Source organism: Ciconia boyciana, chromosome 2, assembly GCF_034638445.1.
Source record: "Ciconia boyciana chromosome 2, ASM3463844v1, whole genome shotgun sequence".
Lineage (NCBI taxonomy): Eukaryota > Metazoa > Chordata > Aves > Ciconiiformes > Ciconiidae > Ciconia > Ciconia boyciana.
The window spans coordinates 48,657,960-48,664,955 of NC_132935.1; positions in this window are offsets into that span (position 1 = coordinate 48,657,960).

The following is a 6,996-nucleotide window of genomic DNA, read 5'->3' on the forward strand; positions in this document are numbered from 1 at the left end:
TCTTCAGGAACTCCAAAAAAGCAATCAGAAAAGGCATCTGGTTTTTGAATGCTCAGAAAGTCCTTTCAGTGCGTGTTTTCTCCAAGACTTCCCAAGACACGTGGGTCAGCAGCACGGCACAAACAGGAACCTAGTTCTGCGGGCTGCAATTACTGCGACTGCTGTCTCTGACTTCAGATGAGGTGGGATCAGGCTTTGAGGACCTTTAGGCAATGCTGACATTTTCAGATGGTGAATCAGTGAAAAATAGGAGTGGAAGCTATGTTCAGAGGTCATCTGGTCCTTCCCGCTCGAAGTCCCATTGACGTCAATACACAAAGCTGAGTATGTGAATAAATCTCTGGAGGACTCGCTGACAAAGGCGTATGTTTGGGGGTTTTAACTGGCATATCATTGCAAAGCCTAAAAACGTCATGCTATCAAAAGACAAAAAATCATAATTTGCATCGTGCGGAGGGGCTGCATGCCCCGCTTCCATACAGATTTTTGAAATCCCAGCCGTGACATGTGGCTCTTTAAAATGATCAGAAAAATGTTGGGCATTTTTGTGCTCTTTGAGCTGTTCTGCTTGTTAGCTACACGGTGAGATAATATTATGAGCTATTAGTCTAAACCACAAATACCATTTTTCTAAGACATCTACATAGGAATGCTAGGAAAGTAAGAAAGTTTGGAGTCTCCATGCCTGCATTTATAGTCACTTTCAATTTAGCATTCTCTGTGGTGGAAGCCAAGGCTGACTTGCACTAGATGGTACTATTTTTTTCATGGAAAATATGTGAACATATATTTACATAATGTCCTTTTGTTAATGTGAAGAAAAAACCCACTGTATCTTTTTAGGTTCCTTCAAATTGGCATTGGACTGTCTCAACCTGGCCATCAGCTCTGAGTATAGAGTAAAACATTTACGTAGAAGGTGACATTCAACTTTGAGTAGAAAAATGTAATGTTTTAAAAATGACTGTAGAATCCATGCCAGCTCTTTTTATAAGTTAATGGGAGCAACATTGTGCCTTTGCAGAGAATTTCCCATATATTAGACACTAAGAATGACAGTGCAACTGAGACAATGTTCCCACTATGTGGTGGGGAAAGTTTTCCTTCTTGTGTGGGTAGCTTTTTCTGTAGTAACCACAATCTCCAAAAAACTTTCCAAACCTGCCAGTTTTTGGATTTTCTCATCTGTTGTTCATCAGGGTTAGTCATAAGTTACTGCTAGTAAGTGTATGTGTAAATCAAATGCTTTCGATTGCAGGGGCTCTTTATTATTATGCATTAAGGTCTGATGAAAGAGTCAAAGGATTATTGGCATTAAAAAAATATTTGAACAAAATATTTGTTTTTAAAGATAAACCAATAAAAGTTATTCTCACCTGACAAATGAACTTATCATTTTTGTTGCTGACAATGTATTTAAGTACACTGAATACAACATTTATGGCGTCAGTGGCAGAAACGGTAAGGCAAACCAGTGGGGTTGCTAGTGTAGCATAGCATGGAAGACGTACTGGGCCCTGCCCGCCTGTTATGCTTTTTGAGGGGGAAACAGTGTTTTTCTAAAACTCAGTTGCTCAGAAAGGTCACTGATCTTAGCCTGCTCCTGACCAGAGGGGACCGAAAGTCATTCCCACCTGGTGGGAGCATTGGTGATGCAGATAGGCACAGCTCACACACCAACAGACAACGTGACTTCATTGCACACACATAGCTTAGCAAAGGCTTAGTACTGAAAGTGTGCAAAAAAATCCATCTTTGCTTGGACTGAAGGGATGAAGGGGCTCAGCTGGCTGAGCTGAGGAGAGCAGGGCAGAGCTGGTGGCTCTGGGCTGGGGACGGTTAATCCTTGGGCCAGAACAGCGGGACCAGAACTGCTCCACGATCACAGCACCCTCACTTCCCTTCTGTATTTACCTCTTGCATTCATTTATGGCCTTGTGTTACAGAGGATGGTAAGTTTTGGGGTGGGAAATGCTTTCTCCTGTGCATGCAAAGGATGCCAAACCAGGTGAGGGACACCAAGTCTTTTCTCACTGCCACAGGAGGGCTGAGGAGCTTGCCTGGAGGCAGTGTGGAGAGGCTGGTGCTGCTCTTGGCTTTGCTCTGTATCCACTGTGGACAGGCAATGTGTGCTGTACGCAGTTGATATAACATATTTTGGGAGCATTATGCTTGCTGTTTAAGCCATTTCATGTGCTGGGCAGTGATGTCCTTGCAGTGGAAGGAGAGTCTGTCAGAGGTTGTAGAAAGCAAGTGAACTAGCTGGCTACATCCCATCTCAGCCAGAAGAGCTGGAAAGAGCTCTTCATAACTTTTCTGCCACCTTGTTGCTCCTCCTGTGGCACTTTTCCTCCCTTTACACTGTGTCCTTTCCTGCTGTGCTCTCTCATTCCTCTCCGCTGTGCTCTCTGCCTTCCCTCAGCTTTACATTTCTTTTCCCGAACTTTCTCTCTCCTCCCCACTCCCCAGCACTCAGAGCACCCCTGGGGAGCTCTGCAGTAGGCACCTGGCACTCTCATTACACCCAACAGAGCAGCAAAAAGCTATGAACTGCCCAGTTTCTGTGTGCAATGTCAAACCTTTGTGATTGATGGCTTTTATTTTTCCGATCGCTATCAGAATTGAGGTGGTCTGTGTAGGCCAGAAGCACATGCTACATGTTTCATTTTTTTTCTTGTTGACTCTCTGGCCTTATTTTAGCAAGGTACCAAGACTGCTTTTCTCTAGCACACCTGCCAAGATGACATGTTCTTGCAATGGGTTTGGAAGGGAGATTGGGATATCCCCATTATTTTTTCCCCTTTAGACAAAAATACTATCTGTAGAGAGCAGCAGTAAAGGCATTACTGCAGTACATGCTTCTCATGTTGTGGTCCCTCTGTAAGAAAAATATGCCTTTTCCTAGAGACGAGCTTTTACCAAAGAACTCAGTGATGTTCCTCCTGTCACGTCATGGGTAAAGGACATCTGGAAGGAAAAGCCAAAAAGAGAGGCTCTTTGGATAGGAAAGCTATGGTTGGCATGCTACAAGTTTAGTGCCCCTAGGAAGGCTAGAAATAGACTCTTCGGATACAATCAACTGCATAAGCAAGCAGGATCTGTATTTTGGACCAGTTCTGCGTGCTCAGGCAGTGCAAGCAATGCACCAGTGAGACACAAGATCAAAGCATTACATCTCTGAAGGGGACTGCAGAAGGGCACTTCACCCACCAAAAAAAAGACCATAATGTGTGGGATAGGTTTTTCAGTGAATTGCAAAATGCAGCTGTGAGATAGGTGAGAGAATTGAATGGTTTTGGGTGGGGTGGAAAAACACTGCTGGAAATGTCAAAACTGTTCAATTTTGAAGTGAAAAGCTTTGATTTTCTCAGTCTGGAATCATAAGGGTGTTTTGGTACCATTCAGAAGGTACCTCCCCAGCGAGTGGAAGGATGCCCTGGTGCAGCCTTTCGGTAAGACCCATAGAGACCATTGGACTCCTGGAGATGTAGAGGTGATGCTCGTCTGCTGGAGAACTGCTCCTCTGCCGGTGCACCAGCCTTGAAGAGAAGCAGGCAGCTGCCCAGGCCAGCAGAGCTGAAGAGCCAGCTGATGATCTGGGCTTCTCCCTGGTCCATAGTCTTAGTGCAATCAATATATTTTGTTCCAGATGTAAAATATCTGGGACCAATCCTGTCCTTCCTGCACCGTGGTGATTGCATCATTATTGCCAATTACACTTTGCAGTTACTAATGGATTTTAATCTTATTGTTTTATGAACTGCAACTAATTAATCCTCTCATTCCTCTCAGCTCAACAGACGCTATTGAGAATCGTCTGCATTTTTGTTTCAGATGAAAGACCACAGCAGAGATTTCAGGAGACTTGTCAGTGTAATTAGAGGAGTCAAGGTGCTGGAAATTGGTCTCCCATCACTTGGAATCTGGGAACAGCTCTGGCTACACATCTGTTATTTGGAGGAGTCACACCGTAAAATTAATAGCTGTGAGCTGAAATGACGATGAGTCTTGTTGTCTTTTGTTTGATGTGTCTCACTTTCTGATGAGGGTCAGGGCCAAGCTATTCCATTGACAGAGAGACACTGGCAGACACTGTCTGCCAGTCAGTTGTTGAGATTTAGTTCAGAGAGACTGACAGAAGTCATCCTGAGTGCTGAAACATTTTCCTTTTCAATTATCTTATTTCTCTGCTATGACACTCTGCTTCCTATCAGGCTTCATGCTGAGATGAGGCTGTTGCTGAATGCTAATTACCTGCCGTTCAGGGAAAATGACGGTTTTTCTACAGGCAATTTTTCCAATTCTACATGCATGAACACAGACAGCTTCTCTATGGACTGTGGTCACAGTCAGTGTACTCTCTGATGTACAGAAGTGTACAACAGAAATTATTATGCTGTTTTAAAATGCTAGCTAAGACCACAGCTTAAAAATGCTTTGCTTTTCATTCACTGTCCTGTCCATGGTTCCCCCACTGCAGTTCATCACAGTTAGGTTTTAAACAGCTTTTTATGTCAGGCCAACTCCAAATGGCCCCAGACCTGGGGAGGGGGTTCCTTCAATATGCCCTGGCTGCACCTCCAGTAGAGAGGCAGAGCCAGAAAGCTGGAAGACAAAAAAAGCCATTTAAATACTTTTGCAGGGGAAGTTTGGTCCAGGCCCAAGGTATCAGGAAGCATTCTGCACAGCTTGATGCAGGTTACATATCTCAGCTGATTTTTCCTCCCAAAAATACTTTATTCTTTTCAGTTTTTACCTGTGTTGGATTAAGTTCCACTCCTGATTACAAGTGGATTTTCTCCCTTCATTTTTTCCTATAAAATCCACAGTCCTGAGTCGGGATATTTGTGGCAGCAAAACTGCATGACAGTTTTGTCATGCAGTTTTTTTCAGTCTTCTTGAAGCAGTGACATTGCAACATCTGCCCTGAATGTGGATTTTCCAGGTGAATTTCACCCGCCTTGCCAGCTGGCCGCTTTGCGAGGCAGAGGGAATCCTGCAGCAGCTTTCTGCTCCCACAGTGCCCGCACCAGAGCGCTGCCTGCTCGGCAGATCAAAATAAACAGCACTCCCAGCTAAACCCAATATGACCAGGCCAACGAAACCAAGGTGTTAACCAAACCATAAGGCAGAGGATTTCCCAGCAGGTACACCATTAGTTCCTATTTTCTTTTCAGTCTGGTCCCTGACCAGCCCAGCTGAATGGGAGCTGGTTTTGTTCTGCTTCTTTCAATTTTCAGCTCCCTACCTGCATCTGTGGTCTTGCAACTCACTCTGCGCTGGCAGATTGCTGTGTTGGCCCAAATGCATTTGTTGGTGCCAGCTTTCTGGTATCCGTATTCGATGGATTTAGCTAAAAAAAGAAAAACAGAACTGAAATAAAGGAAAGATGTTCTCACTGTACAGACTGTACTGTTTGACATGGGACAGCCTCGTTATGGCTTATGTTACGAAACTGTTATTTCCTTTTGTTGTAACACTGTGCATCCTCTGAATGTTTCCAGTGAATGTTTCCATAGTGAGCATTAATTATCACCTAATTTTAAAAAGCTGTATAGGCTATGACATATGAGGGTGGTCACAACTGGTTAGAAAGGTGAAGCAAAATGTAGAGCTGTTGAGTGATCTATGTCCATTAAAAACCACAACAAGACTGAAAATAGCAAAACCATTTTAGTTATGTATTCACTATTTAGCAAGTCTTAAAAAACAAAAGGTAGAAGAACGTATTTTTCCCCAGGGAATTCCTTTGGAAATATGACTCACTATTCAGTGGTTGTTAGAGAAGTGAAGACAATGTCTTTTCTTTCGGCATGGATGGAGGATTCAAAACCTCCATCCTGTTAGGTGGACTCGCGTGTATAAAGAAGGAATATGTGAGATCTGCAAGGAGCTCAACAGGAATTTTGTCTTGGCAAGGACTGCAGTCTTTGCCTAAGCTGAGGACAAAACCCCTCTGCCTTTATGATCTGCCACAAAAGCTTGATTCAACTCTTGTCTTTGTTAAATCTTTAACAGTGGGTTTCTGATTTGAAAGCCTGGCAGTTTTATGAGCCTAGAAAACCCCAATACTTGCGTGCTGGGAAGACTAGAAGACTTGGCTAGTTCCTTTCAGTGGTAAAGAAGAGGAATGTGTCCTCATTCACTTCCCAAGTCTTACGGAGTGCAAATGAGGGCTGTAGTATTGTTATCTGTGTCTTGATGTCTGTACATTTACTCTGCCTCTGAGACATGTTCCTGAACTGGCTACCTCTGCGTGGAGTGACTCTTTCAGGCTGCTACATTAAATAAGCGTGGATTCGGTGTGTAGTTCTTAGGTATGTGAAGAGATGTTACGGATGGGGTGACTTAATTTACTCTGGAGATTTTGAAGGTTACCATAGGCCCATTGGAGATTAAATCACCCACATAGTTCAGACCTCTGCAGAACCATATTTTCCACATCATTCTGCCTATCACAAACTTTAATTGAGGGTTATACTGCAGGGAATCCAAAGAGGCTGAATTGTAAGTCATTAGCAGTGGTAATTATTTTTGTTTCCACTAGACTGCAAAGGATATGTTGACTTTTTAGAAGTGAAGAAAGAGAATGGACCTTTTCCTCCATTATGCTGTACTGGCTTTAGGCCATTGTAATTCCCTTGGCAGTAAAGTAGGGTGGAAGGGAGGGCTCAGAGGTGTGCATTGTCACTGATCCATCACGATCCTTTAGTCCAGTACACAGAAATGGTGCAAGGCTCTGGCATCAGGATCTGCTTAGCGCAGGAAGGGAGGGCTGCCTTTTTGGCCTTCTGACTGTGCTGATCCTCCTTAGTTTGGAGAGAGCCTGGAGCATCTCGGCAGCTTGTCTGAATTGTGTTGGCTGGGCTCCCGGCCACCTGAAGATAGGCTTGCGTTGGCCAACCTTTAAAGCAACCAAATTATTTTGAAAATATTATTTTGAAAAATTAATGTCTTCAGTCATGCTTTTTATTGAAATATGAAAGTTAAAAAATT